This window comes from Cervus canadensis, chromosome 4 (genome assembly GCF_019320065.1).
Source record: "Cervus canadensis isolate Bull #8, Minnesota chromosome 4, ASM1932006v1, whole genome shotgun sequence".
Lineage (NCBI taxonomy): Eukaryota > Metazoa > Chordata > Mammalia > Artiodactyla > Cervidae > Cervus > Cervus canadensis.
In genome coordinates, this window is record NC_057389.1 from 64,043,110 (window position 1) to 64,058,555 (window position 15,446).

Sequence of the window (15,446 nt, forward strand, 5' to 3'; positions counted from 1 at the left end):
GGGAGACAGTGGAGGACAGAGGAGCCTGGCATGCTGCAGTCCATGGGGTCCCAAACAGTCTGTCACGACTTAGCCATTGAACAACAAAAATCATGATACCACAAGTGACAGTGAAGATTTGGATTGATTATGGCCAGATGTTAACGTTCTCCAACTCAGGCTGAAAAATGGCTCCAAAGTGAGACACAGAATTGAAACTATCTATATCCACATGGATTACTATCAACATTGACATAATTTTATTATTTCATTGTCATCTTCAACATTACTACTATTCCAGAACCATCCAACCAGGAACAGAAAAATTGCAACTTTCCATTTCAGAAATTTCTCGAAGTCCCATCTTAATGAACATTGAACTACTCAACTTTTCAATAGATGTCTTAATTTTATTTATTTATTTGCCATGCCATTCACCTTGTGGAATCTTAGTTCCTCCACCAGGAATTGAATCCCAGGCCCCTTGAAGTGAAAGCTTGGAGTCCTAACCATTGGACTGCCAGGGAATTCCCTATTTATTTTTACTGAGGTATAGTTGATTTAAAATGTTGGTGGTAATTTGTTAAAGCAGCAATAAAAACTAATATACACTCAAGACTCTTAAAAACCTTTGCCTTGCTGTGTCTGCTAATCCTAACCTACCATATCATGATTCTTACCCAATCCCAATCAAGCCTCCTAAACTGAAAAACCCCCTTAGTCCAGACCCCAAAATCTTATAAATATCCCAAATTCCACTTGGAAATGCTACTGAAACCATCAAGGTACTAGTCTCTTTTACTAGTAAGCAAAAAACTCAGCTTTGACTTATCAACACATCATTTTGGTGATATTTTTGGGGGTGCCAACATTTGACAGTTGTTTTATTCATTGCCTAGAACAGTACTCAGTATAAAGTAGGTGTTTAATAAACAAAACATTTGATAAATAATGACTAATTTATTTGAGTTTCTTAAATAGCACAGAATAATATTTATGTAGGTATATTAATGACTTAGCAATTCGTATATCTAGAAGTGCCTTTCAGAAAATCAGTTTAAAGACTGAATGCAATCTTGTACCTGGGTGTTTATATAATTTTTATTCATAATTATTAAAGTAGAAACCACCCAAATGCTCTTCAACTGATGAATGCCTGAACAGTCTGTGTTATAGTAATAGAACACTACTCAGCAATAAAAAGGGATAAATTACTGAGATATGCAATGACGATAAATAGATCTCAAAGGCATGCTAAGTGAAGGAAGCCAGATTTAAAAGGCTACTTACTATATGATTCCATTCATGTGATATTCTGGAAAAGGTGACGTATAGGGACAGAAAGTATATCAGTGGTTGACAGGAACTGGGATTGAACTGAGGGGTTCATTATAAAGGAGCAAGAGGAAATGATTAGGGGTAAGGGTGGTGGTCACATAGCTGCACACATTTGTTAGAACTCAGAGAATAAAACATTGAAAAGGATAAATTTTACTGTATATAAATGTTATTATTTTAAAAAATATTTGATTGATTTATTTGTAGCTGTGCTGGGTCTTGGAAAAGGCAATGGCACCCCACTCCAGTACTCTTGCCTGGAAAATCCCATGGACGGAGGAGCCTGGTAGGCTGCAGTCCATGGGGTCGCGAAGAGTCAGACATGACTGAGCGACTTCACTTTCACTTTTCACTTTTATGCATTGGAGAAGGAAATGGCAACCCACTCCAGTGTTCTTGCCTGGAGAATCCCAGGGATGGGGTCGCACAGAGTCGGACACGACTGAAGTGACTTAGCAGCAGTAGCAGCAGCGCTGGGTCTTCGTTGCTGCACTGTGGCTTTCTCCAATAGTAGAGAGTGGGGGCTACTCTTTGTTGGGATTTCTCTAGTTGCAGCGAGCAGGGGCTACTTTTCCTTGCAGAGCCCAGAATCTAGGCACATGTGAGGGCTCAGCAGTTATGGCTCAGGGGCTTAGCTACCCTGTGGCATGTGGGATCCTCCCCATCAGGGATCGAACCCATGTTGCCTGCATTAGCAGGGAGATTCTTAACCACTAGATCACCAGAGAAGCCCCTATTTTTTCACCTTTCTTATTGAACTATAGTTGATTTACAATGTTGGGTTGGTTTCTAGTGTTCAGTAAAGGGACTCAGTTTTATATATGTTTTTTTGCTGTATGTCAATTACACCTCTACAAAAATCTGACTTAAAAAACCCCAGAATGCTACTAAGAATCGCTGTTGCAACAATGTATACTGAATACTTTGTTCAAATATTGCCTGTTAATAAAAGTCATATTTTTCTCAGAGATTTTTTTCTCTTAAAGTTTTATGGTTGGTATTTTCTGCTTTTATGCCAATCAGTGCAGTTGACTTACATTGCTCTAGAATATGAAGTTAAAGACAGAAAATTCATTTTGTTAAAATGGATGCATCTTATTAAAATGTTATGAGTTGAGAAATAATTTTAGGAATTTTTTCTCTCACTGCTAAAAGAGAAGGACATCCTTTTTTGCAGAAAAATGCCAAAGAAAAGTCTATTTTTTCCATCCCTAGCCCCCCTTTTAGTTTTTAAGTAAGGTCTCATTTATATCAAAAAACTGTCTTGATACTTTATGAAACAAAAAGCATATTAGCTTTTAATTTAGCCAAACATTTACTCAAAGATAAATAAAGGAATTTTCTTGTAAAATTTTATCATCAATGCTTTAATACTTCTTAAATTATTGTGTAACATGATAATCTTTCTTGTCATTCTTCATCACCACTCCTTTCCTATATGGACTTGTAAATCTTCCTAGGCAAAATGAAATTGGCACTACATCTATGGAGGCAATTTAACAATCTCTATTCAAATTGAAGGGACTTCCCAGGTCCCTCAGTGGTGAAAGAATCCTTCTGCCAAAAGCAAGGGGCTCAGGAGACTCAGGTTCCATCCCTCAACTGTGAAGATTCTCTGGAGGAGGAAATGGCAACCCACTCCAATAGTCTTGCCTGGAGAATACCATGGACAGAGGAGCTTGATGGGCTACAGTCCACTGGGTCCCAAAGAGTCAGACACGACCTAATGACTGAGCATGCATGCATTCATTCAAATTGAAAATACCTTTCCATCTAAAGATTGTGCTCTAATGAGTTACTGGTATAGTTGTCTATCTTATGAGATTATTAGTTGCCGCTTAGTTTGTAATTCAGTAATGGCTTGGCAGCAACCTAAACGTCCACCTGTAAGGGATTGATTAAATTATTATATTTTAATATAATGAAATATTAATACTGTCCTTACGAAGAATGAGGCAGTTCTTTATGTAGTGACATGAGAAGATATCCAGATATTTAACTGAGGAAAAGAACTTAATGGTATATACAGTATGTTATCTTTTGCATAAAAATTACATGTAAGTGTATTTTAATATATATTTATGACACATCTTGGGAGGGTTAAGGGATTGCCTCCAGAACTGGAGTAGTTGAAGGGCAGAGATGCGTGTGTCAATTATTTTTCACTCTACTTTATCATAGTCCATTTTGGGTTTTGCATGACTACATTTCCTAATTTATATAGATACATGGATAAAATCTATATAAATAGTTTAGCTTAAAAGAATATGTGGTCACTTAAAAAAAAAAGAATATGTAGTCACTTCAGAATTTTATAAAGAGAAAATAATGATGCTGATGAATTTAAGACTAATCAATTCATTAGTCCTAATAAATTTAGGACCAGCTTTTAGGACTAATAAAAACATTTTCATATGCACATTCTTTATAGTTTATCAAAAGCTCCTCAAAATCGTTGAATTTTATCTTAAAACATTTTTTAAACGCTTCCTTCAAAATTAGTAGAAAGTGAAAGGAAAAAAAACCCCAACTTTCCATGAAGGCCCTTGGTGGAAAGAAAACAGATAAGAAGCAGGAAGTTATAAAGTGTTTTCCAAATAATGAACCCAAAGTAGTTTCTCTGGATAGTTACCATATTGGTGTAACTATGTGTTGTATGAGATGCTTTGAAAATCCTGTCTAGTCTGAAGCTGGATTTAGAAAAGGTAGAGGAACCAGAGATCAAATTGCCAACATCCACTGGATCATAGAAAAAGCAAGAGAGTTCCAGAAAAACATTTACTTTTACTTTATTGACAACGCCAAAGCCTTTGACTGTAGATCACAACAAACTGGAAAAAGAGATGGGAATACCAGACCACCTGACCTGCCTCCTGAGAAATCTGTATGCAGGTCAAGAAGCAACAGTTAGAACTGGACATGGAACAACAGACTGGTTCCAAATTGGGAAAGGAGTTTGTCAAGGCTGTATATTGTCACCCTGCTTATTTAACTTACATGCAGAGTACATCATGAGAAACGCTGGGCTGGGTGAAGCACAATATCAATATCAATAACCTCAGATATGCAGATGACACCACCCTTATGGCACAAAGCAAAGAACTAAAGAGCCTCTTGATGAAAGCCTCTCTTTCAAAGGAGAGTGGAAAAGTTGGCTTAAAACTCAACATTCAGAAAACTAAGATTGTGGCATCCAGTCCCATCACTTCATGGCAAACAGATGGGGAAACAATGGAAACTGAGAGATTTTTTTGGAGGGGGCTCCAAAATCACTGCAAGATGGTGACTGCAGCCATGAAATTAAAAGACGCTTGCTCCTTGGAAGACAAGCTATGACCAACCTAGACAGCATATTAAAAAGCAGAGACATTACTTTGCCAACAAAGGTCCATCTAGTCAAAGCTATGGTTTTTCCAGTAGTCATGTATGGATGTGAGAGTTGGACTATAAAGAAAGCTGAGTGCCGAAGAATTGATGCTTTTGAACTGTGATGTTGGAGAAGACTCTTGAGAGTCCCTTGGACTGCAAGGAGATCCAACCAGTCAATCCTAAAGGAAATCAGTCCTGAATACTCATTGGAAGGACTGATGCTGAAGCTGAAACTCCAATACTTTGGCCACCTGATTGGAAAAGCTGACTCATTGGAAAAGACCCTGATGGTGGGAATGATTGAAGGCGGGCGGAGAAGGGGAGGACAAAGGATGAGATGGTTGGATGGCATCACCGAGGCGATGGACATGAGTTTGAGTAGTCTCCGGGTGTTGATGATGGACAGGGAAGCCTGGCGTGCTGCAGTCCATGGGGTTGCAAGGAGTCGGACACGACTGAGAGGCTGAACTGAACTGAACTGAGTCTGTAACTATGACTTTACTCTCAAAAAAATGATAGCTTGCCCTGACTGGCACCGATGTTAAGAACTGAAGGAAAGTGTTTGCAATATGGTGGGGGGGGGAAAAAGTAACTAATGGTAGAAGCTGTTGAAACGACGAAGAAAAAAGGGCTGGCTTGGCTTCGTGGAAGTTCACGCGAGGTTGGTAGGCGGCCTCCAGCACAGAAACTCCTGGCAGACTTCCCTTTTCGGTCGAAGCTGTGGAGGGAACTGACCCCGGGCTTCAACGTCAGCACTTGACAGAGGGTCTGGGGGCTTCAGCCACACCCTTAGCAGGGGCTGACAGACTGCTCTCCAGAGCCCCAGAACCGGTAGATCCGGCTCGGCCCGGCCCCGCCCTTCCGAACCTCACTAGCGGCTAGGCGCCGGGGTATGCAGGCCCGGCCCTGCCCAGCCCGCCCTGTCAGACGCTGCTGCCGGGCTCGGGACTCTGGCCTAGGCCACCTGAGCTAGTACCCGGCTTGCCCCGGGTCCTCGGATCCGACGGCAGCGCACGTCACTACCGTCAGCGTCACCCCCCGACACAGCAGGCCCCTTAGCCCTCCGTTTTTGTGCTGGGGAGGGGCGCGGCGTCGCCACGTGACGCTCTCGTCCCCGCCCGGCCCTGGTCACATGGGTGGCGCGGCCGCTGCGTCAGTCACAGTCCTGGCTGCGGTAGTCGAGCCGCCGTCGCCAGCGGACGGGGCGGGGGAGCCCGGTGCCAGGTCCTCGTCAGCCCGCCCCTGTCGCCTCAGCCGGCCGTCGGGGTCTGGGCCCGACAGTCATGGAGCGGGGCGGGACCTCCGCCTGTGGTGTGTGAGGTACGTCGCCGCCGCCTGTGCTTTTCGAGACCTCTCGAACCCCCGCCGCCGCAGCCGCCGCCGCCGCCGCCCGGAGCTCCTCGCCCTTGGCAGCCTGTCGCCGCCCCCCCGGCGGGCTCGAATGCGCGTCCCGTGAAGGTGCAGGCTGGGCGCCGCCTCTGCCGCAACCGGGAAATGGTTCGGGCCTAGCGGAGCCGGGACTGGAGGTGAGAACAGCCGACGGACTGACTGAGGGCCGGGCCGGCCGCGGGGAGGGAGTGGGGGAGGGGAGAACAGGGTTCGCCTCGGGGCTCGGAGAGACCTTCCAGGTTAGGGCTGCTCGATCCGGCTTCTTCCCTCGTCTTGGCCTTCCACCCCCGACACTCAGAAAAAAAAAAAAAAAAGGAAGAAAGAAAAGAAATTAATTAAAAAGGCTAACCCAATCCTAACAAAAATTCCCAGAAATCCATCTTTTCACCGTTTCTCCTTTCGTCCCTTAATCCGTTCCTTCCCTCAGAAATTCATCATCGACTGATCTGTTACTTTTTAATACCTTCCTCAATTTCAAGTTATTTCTAGTTAAAAGAGAGAATAGGCCTAGGTTCTGGCTATCATTACCCAACTAGTTCTCGCTTTCCTTCTCGCGATCCTGCGCACGTCCTCCACCTCCTCCTCCTCCCCCGTCCCCCCCCCCCCCCCCGCAAAAAAGGAAAAAAAAAAAAAAGGAAAATTTCCGCCTTCGACTGGCGAAGGGGATTGACTAAAAATGGGAATATGGGGGTGTAATACCTAAATACCCCCCATAACTTCTGAACCGCTCTGCTAGCTAGTTACCCAGATAGCTTGTATTTGGGTGTTGATGTGTAGGCCTTTCCTCCAGCTGCCTGTGCCCGGGGTTCATCTCGTAATTGACGTCAGGGCTTTGTTCCTTCCACTTTGCTGTTCCTTCCACTCTTTGAGGATGGATCATGGGATATAGGAGTTTGAGGATTATCCGTATTGTCTTTTCTTTCACAAACGATATCATTTATAGGAAGTTGAAGATACAGATGTGAAATGCTTGCGTATAGAGTTTAACCTAAGACGAAGAGTTCGATTTAGGGTTCTCAGACACTTGCAATTCAGAATTGTGCGATTTTTCTGCTGACCTGTTGGAGGTTTTAAACTAAGGCCAGTCTCTTTTCCAGTTACCAGTACTTTTCCTTACGGAATTTAGACTATAGTTGTTTGTGAATAGGATGTTTGTAAATGTGGCGTTTAAAATGTGTCTTGTGTTTGAGGGCTCAGATGTTAAAAGCACAGAGCTTTGTTTCCATATTGATTCTGCAAAGCTTTGTAAAGTGCTCCTTTTATTTAACTGTCCTTTAACTTACTAAAATTGAAATACTTATGAGAACTTTCTTGATTTTGTGTTTAATAAAGAGCCTCTGTGGCCTGTGAATCTTGCCTAGAATCATCTTTGGTCTTATGTTCCTAAAGACGTGTTGGCAAGTGGCCATCTGGTTTTTAACAAAGCTGGCTTCTTTAAATTGCTCAGATTTATTTTACTTTTTCATCACTGCCTCTTTCAGTCTCCAAACACAAAAAAAATCTTGTTATTTTAAATTCTCTTTGAGCCTTAACTTACCTGAAGCAATTAAAAAATTGTGTGTGTGTGTATGTTTTTAACACCAGCAGTTTCATTCAGTTTATGATGGCTTGCAGGCTCACGACTTTGGTTTTTGTTAGCTCTGCAGGAACAGTAGCCAGATTTTGCTTTAAATAAAATTCTGTGTCAGGTGGGGACAAGATAGGATGTTTGTGAATGACCAAACCTTTACCGTTTGATTTAAAAAAGAGCTTAGCTGTATTCGTTGGGAAATAGTCTACCATTTTGAGGTGTAAAGGTGATTCTACAGTGCTCTGAAACTGTGTAATTAAGAATTCTTAAAGATAGCATATTTTCATTCAGATTCAGTTTCTGCTTGTCAGATGATATACATTCCCTTCTCTGTGCCCTTAAGATGTTGTACCTCTTTGTGACAGTTGATGTATTCTGCTTTTTATTGTAATTTTTTTATAGGTCTGTCGTGTCTTTAGAGCAAGGACTATATATCTTTGTGTCCTCCCCAATATTTTATGCAGTTATTAGGTTGAATTTGAATGGGATATCCAACCCAAGATTTCACAAAAAGGTACTTCTAAAAAATCATATGAGCAAGTGACCAGTATTTGAAGGGGAAAAAGTAACTATCAGCTACAAAAGATGACAGAAGGTGAAGACTTCTAAAATTATGTATCTTTTGTTTTTAAGGGTTAAGGTAAATGTCATAGTTTTTATGCATACCTGAGAGGAACAAAGAAAACAGGTGTTTCTTTTGTGACCATCTACTGGTTTAGAATGGAGTCCAGAATGTATGAGGCTTTCTCTTCAAATTTTTTTTCATAAAAATCAAAGAGGTATTCTTAAGTATCAAATGAAGGTACACCTGGACAGTGACCCAGAAGTGAAGTGTGTGTTATAAAAATAGATGACTTAGATTTTATTAGATTTTATTAGTTTTTTAAATTTATTTTTCATTGAAGTATGTTGTGTTAATTTCTACTGTATAGCAGCGCCTCAATTATACACATATATACATTATCTTTTTATATTCTTTTACATTTGGGTTTACCCCAGGATACTGAATATAGTTCTTTGTGCTGTACAGTAGGATAAACATTCTGTAATAGTTTGCATCTACTAACCCTAAACTCCCAGTCTATCCCCTACCCTAGTTGCCCCCTCCCCAACCACAAGTCTGTTCTCTATGTCTTTTGAGTCTGTTTCTGTTTTGTAGATAGGTTCATTTGTGCCATAATTTAGATTCCACATATGTGGTATCATGTGTTATTTGCCTTTCTCTTTCTGACTTCACCTAGAATGATAATCTCTAGTTGCTTCCCAAGTTGCTGCAAATGGCATTATTTTGTTCTTTTTTATGACCGAATAGTATTCCATTGTATATATATGCACCACATTTTCTTTATCCATTCATCTGTCAATGAACATTTAGGTTGTTTCCATGTCTTGGCTATTGTAAATAGTGTTGCAATGAACATAAGATGCGTGTATTGGCCAGGAGTGTGGTTGTTGGATCATGTGGTAGATTTTATTTTTTATTTCAGCTTTATTCTACAGATATCTTACTATAAAAACTTTTCTGTATAATATAAAGGTTTTTCAACTTTTTAACCCCCCCAGTCTTCATTATGCTTTTCCCACTTCCTTTTTTATTCCCTCTAAGTTGGAACAATTATATTTGACCTCTGGTATGGTGTTTGCCAGTCTCAGTTATTATGAAATAATGTATAGTCAGTAACTAAAAACCGCTTAAAGCTAACTTGACTTGTTACCTTGCTACCTTTCCCTTTGGTTTAAGAAAAGCACTCCTACACTTGTGGTTAACTCCTCACACCCAGAAATTGACTATATAAATAGATTGTTCTGGATAAAGCCAGTATGGTTTGGCTACCCAGATACTGTCGTGATCTGTCCTGGAACTGGGCTTCCTCAACTTCTTTGACTTTTTCTTTTTGTCATCGTTAGGGTGGGGACAATTTTATGGAAAGGTGAGTACAGTCAGTGCTCTTCATAGATAGGTCTTCCCACCTCTTTCCAGTTGCTATCATTTCTTCTATCTGGAATATCACTTTTCCTCTTTTATTCCTACCTCTTTACATTTCACAATCTTTTAAGGCACAATGCAAATACCATTACCTTAAGTTTTGCTTGACTCCACCCTACCCTAATTGTGCCCTATCTCCTTTGAGTCCTTGTATCACTTTGTATTTCTCTGAATAATTATGTGTTACACATTAACTATGGAACTGTAGCATGTTGGAAGACTTCAAGCATAGTCAGGGAAGACTCACTAGTAGAATAAAGACTGCTATACTATATTATTGTGTAGCTCTAAGAATTAAAGCAATAATCCAATTTAAGATTTTACTTAAAAAATGACTATTGATTCGTTAATGTCATCACATATTGTAATCATTGTTCAAATTTCCCTTATTGGAGTTTTTATTTTATTTTATTTTTTTTTGTTTTTTTTTTTTGGAGTTTTTATTTTAAACAGTTTGTCTGAATTAGGATCCAAATAAGATTCATACATTATATTGGATTGATGTATGTCTCAACCCTCTTTTCGTTTTTCCTCTATGGGTTCTTTACTGTCTTTTTGTTTTTTATTCCTATGCAGTTGGTTTGTTAAAGAAACCAAGCCTTTGCCCATGAGATTTCGCACAGTCTGGATTTTGCTGATTACATCCCTGTGGTTTCATGTAATATGTTCCTCTGTCCACTGTTTTTCCTGTAAATTGGTAGTTACATCTAGAAGCTTGATCCAGTTCAGACATGAGTTTTCTTTTTAATGCGAAGAATACTTCGTAGGTAGAGTTGTGTACTTCCCATGTATTCTTGAACTCTCAGCCTGGCTTCTCATCCTAGCGTGCCAGTAAAATTGCTCTTACCAAGGCCACCTGTAACTTCTGCATTGTCAAATTGTATAGTTATTGCTTAGTCATTTACCTCTTTCTATACTTGATATTGTTACCCATTGTCTCCTTGATAACTGTTTTGTTACTTGACTTTTATGACTCTGTCCCTTTCCTGCCTTTCTTAGTACTAGCTGCCTCTTTGCAGACGCTTAATTCTCTGCTAATCATATTGATAGTTATGAATTTTCACTTTGACCTGTTTTCACTCTTCTGGGTGATTTCATCCATTTTTATTGCTGTAGCTACCATCTTTAAGTGTTTTAATCTCACCAGAACTCTTGAATCCAACTGACTGTTCCTCTTTAGATTGTCCAATAGGTACCTTGTTTTAGTCAGGAAAGTAAGACATTCCTAACTTAAGCAAAAAGAAGAATTTATTGGAATTCCCATGAATTCTCAGGAAGGTAATCAAGCCATAGGAGGACAGCTAGAAGTCAGGAAGAATTAGATCCAGAGGCTCCATGTGAGGTCAGGAGTATCCTATATATCTCACAAGATACTCTTTTTTTTTTCTACAAGATGCTATTTGTGTGTTGAGTTAGTTCTCTTTTGCTGCAGATCAACTTTATTATCTTTTGAATTTTAAATCTTGTATCTTCTGCCGTCAGAGAGGCTGACCTGATTGTTAGTCTCAGATCTCAGTAAAGGGACTCACTGGGTTATATGTCCGCCTCTGGACCCCCAGCTTTGGCTACGGGGTTGCCTCCTGCAGAGAAGAGGAGTAAAGGACATGCTACAGTTGTCCAGTTCATTCATTCCATGGCTATTTAGTACACACAGAGTCCTACTTTTCTTATGTATATTTAATATTTTGTTTAACATAATATCACTATATATACCAGCAAACACTCTCATCTCTGCTATGGAAATAAGCCAAATCGTTTCTCCTTACCGCATCCAGAGGTCATTGTTCTCTGAGTCCAGATTCTAAAGGTGATACTCTTTGTTAATCAGACCTAGATAGGCTTTGGCACAGGTCTGAAAATTGTGGACTAAATACTAAATTTAAGCATTCTTAACATAATTGATATACAGTGATAAGGGGAAAAAAACCTGAAACTCTTAGGAGGGGAAGGGAAAGGAAGGTACCATTGTTCCAAAATTTACGCCATGTCTTGCTGGACAGGTACAGTATAAGGTGAATGATAGAACCAGAAAATTACATGGGCCTTCATTTGTTGACTTTTTCCTTGCAAATGGAGTGAGTTCTTTGATGAGCCAAATGAAGATTTTCAGTTCTGTCTACTAGAAAGATTTTCCTTTTCTGTTGTTTTGGTTGAAGTTTATACTTAGAAGGCATTTGAAAGACTTTTAGGAGAGGGCAGTTCTGTTGCCTTAGCACAAGGATTGACACGTTATGGTTGGTAGGTCCAGTGCTGCCTGCTTTTGTATGGTCTGAGAGCCAAGAGTGGTTTTTACATTTTTTAAATGCTGAGAAAAAAAATCAAAAGAAGAATATTTTGTGGTATATGGGGAATTATAGGAAGCTCAGAATTCAGTGTCCATGAATAAAGTTTTACCGGAGCACAGACAGCACACCCACTTGTTCGTGTATTGTATGTAAGTGCTTTTGCTACTATGGTGGCAGAGTTGAGTAGTCCTAACTTTATGCCTGTAAAGCCAAAAATATTTACTTTAAAAAAGTTTGTCAACTTCTGCCTTAGCAGATCAAATGGCCCTTAGTGGATATTTTAGTCTGAGGATTGTGTTAGGATTGAGCAGTTAGTTACAAGGTCCTGTTTACTGTAATGACCGTTAGGGTATTTTTTGTTTGATTGTATATATATGTATCTATTTGTATGTATGTATATGTGCAGATATATGTATATGTGCATATACGTGTGTGTGTGTTTATACACACACACTTAAATATATAGATAGGTAATTAAATAAAACAGGTGGGGTCTGCACATTGGCCTAGCTTTAGTTAAAAATTCAAACTTTACCTGTCAACTGCACCCTGAAGGTAAGATCATACGCTAGCTTATGTTGTAACATGGTTGCTCTTAGTACATTTTCGTGAATGGGGGAGAGAATTTTGAGAACAACTGGGTGTGAGTGAGCTTCTAGGACTAGAAGCTGATCAGATAGTCCCTGTAAGTATTAATTATGTTGAATTTAACTATTCTACTACTTCTCAACCCCCTCACTCCTAAGTTCTGTTTTCCTTGCCTTAGAGATTATACCTCTATCATTGTTTTTTCTAGAAACCTGCAGGTTGTCCTTGATTCCTCTGTTTTACTTCTCACATCTGTCTGTCCCCAAGATTCTACCTCCATAAAATCTTTGAATCCAAACCCTTTATCTACATATCAACACTCCTACCATTACTGTCTTCATCTAGACTTTCATTTTTTACCTGGGTTATTGCAATAGTCTTCTCATTTGTTACCTTGTAATCTACTTCATCCTGTACCAGAGTGATTATTTTTTTTTCCCTCAAATTGCAAATTCACTTCTCCTTGAACTCCTTAGTAGTGTGGCATTTTCTGTAGTATTCTAACTGGGGATTCTTGTACATTAGTGAATTTTATGTTAACTTCTAAAGGACTGATTTATAGCCAAGTAATCACTTGGGAGTTTAGATTTTATTTATTAAATTTTGTTTATTAACGTGTTTGTGCCAAGTTATAAAGCATTATAACTAATGCTTTAAAGCATCATTATACTAATGATGCTCAGGCAGGGCAAGACGGTGAGTTAAATTGGATCATGTATATGTTAATATAAACCTGGGCTGGTAGTTAGTATTATATTTTCACTGTGAGGTGTATCTGGTAGATCCTATCTTGTAATTAATCAATATGAAACAGTTTGTTTGCAGTATGAGTGTTTTATTCAAACTTCAGCAGTCGTTATTCTAGATACACATTTAACATAGTTTTCATTAAGGTGCATGCATGCTCAGTCCTGTCTGATTCTTTGTGACCCCATGGACTATAGCCCACCAGGCTCCTCTGTACATGGGATTATCCCTTCAAGAATGCTAGACTGGATTGCCGTGAAGGTACTAAACCACAAATGAACAAGAAAGATTACCAGAGTTAACAAGTAAGGCCTCTTTAAAATTGACATTTAAGGACTACTAGCTGGTATGGTAGTTATGTATATGGTTGTATTTGCCTAAATTAGCAAATAAACAGTTAAAGTTATTAAGTCTAATTAGTATGACATATTTATAAGCATTTTCTACACTATGTTCTTGTAGTCAAATTACAGAAATGGTTTAAAACTGTAGAAAACTGTGGGAATTCCCTGGTTGTCCAGTGGTTAGAACTCTGTGCTCTCATTGATGAGAGCCTGAGTTCAATCCCTGGTCATGAAACTAAAATTCCACAAGCTCTGTGTTGCAACCAAAAAAAAAAAAAACTATCTACCTGTGTATCTATATCTATCTATCTGTCTACTGTTGTTTAGTTGCTATGTCGTGTCCAACTCTTCTGCAACTCCATGGACTATAGCCTACAATGCTCCACTGTCCATGAGATTTCCCAGGCAAGCATATTGGAGTGGGTTGCCATTTCCTTCTCCATCTATCTGTCTATATATCTATATGTCTATATATATATCTGTCCAACCACTGGACCACCAGGGAAGTCCCACATTAGTGTTATTTAAAGTTGTTTTAGTGTTACAGTTCCATAGAGCTGTAAACAAAATCAGTTCATACCTAATTTTATATTCATACCAAATTCTTAGTATTATAATTTTTAAAAGGTCTGAGAGATCTCAAGATCTGAGAGATATAATTTTCTCTGAAAAGATTTCTTTATGTCTTTCAGATTTCAGAAACAAACCCACAGGTCTAGTCTGATCCCATGTATTTCTCCAGTCTTATCTTTCATTTTCACTCCCCCAACCCTGTTATCCAACTACTCTTGATCCTATCTCTCTCTTCCTTGGGTGTATGCTGTGTTCACCCTCAGGGCTGTTCCACAAGATGTTCTTTCTGCTCAAAACTAACCTTTCTCCCTCCCTCTTCTTTCTTCCCTTCCCTTCTCCTGCCCTCATACCACCTTTCTGTAGTTAATATAGCTGCAACCAAATCTTAGGAAATGATGGCTAACTTTTGTTTTTATATCCTTAGCCTTAGTGCAGTGTCTGATACAATGTATGCCCTAGTTAACTACAATGTTAATGTACCTTATTTATAGTATTGGTTTATACCGAAGAGACATTTTAAAATCTGAGTTATAAAGCCTTCAGAATTCCTTCTGAATTCTGTTTAAATATGTTACAAGTCTGAATTAGAAAATATTTTGAAAGTACATTTACTCATCCCTTTATAAATTGATTTTTCAAAGTAAATATTCTCTGTGCCATAATAAATAATTTATAATTTGTTAGTTTATATTCCAGTGATTTAAGAGAAATAACCTTAAATGACCTTAGCTACCTTTAAAAGTAGTATTCTTATTTACATTTTTAAACAATTTATTTGATTGCACCAGGTCTTAGTTGCAGCATGTGGGCTTAGTTGTGGCATGCAGGATCTAGTTCGCTGACCAGGGATGAAACAGAGGCCCCTTGCTTTGGGAGCTCAGAGTCTTAACCCCTAGACCACAAGTGAAGTCTCCTTATTTGCATCTTAATAGAACCTTATTAACAAGAATTTAGGGTAATTAGGGTAGGGGCTGATGTAAGTTCACAAGTCTTGAGTATATACCTTCATTCAGTATGTTAGCATTTTTTCTCTCACTTTTTTTTTTTTTTTTTTAAGTATTCTAAGGCACTAAATGGGCTTCCCAGGTGCCCCTGGTAGTATAGAACCCGCCTGCCAATGCAGGAGACGTAAGAGACGCAGGTTCAATTCCTGGGTCCAGAAAATCCCCTGGAGGAGGGCATGGCAACCCACTTCAGTATTCTTGCTTGGAGAATCCCCACAGACAGAGGAGTGTGGTGGGCTACAGTCCATGAGGTCGCAAAGAGTCGGACATGAG

The 15,446-nt window shown here is 39.4% G+C and overlaps 1 protein-coding gene across 3 annotated transcripts in view; it reads left to right on the forward strand.

The window, feature by feature from the left end:
• Nucleotides 1–5,816: 5,816 nt before the first annotated feature.
• Nucleotides 5,817–15,446, forward strand: part of AFF4 (AF4/FMR2 family member 4) — a 79,431-nt gene continuing 69,801 nt past the window's right edge. For 2 of the 3 annotated variants that reach the window (XM_043465526.1, XM_043465527.1), the window contains exon 1: nucleotides 5,821–6,212. The gene's annotated coding sequence lies outside the window, so the exon portion shown is untranslated. Of the gene's footprint in view, nucleotides 6,213–15,446 lie in introns of all 3 variants that reach the window. The other variant, XM_043465525.1, reaches the window with a different exon arrangement.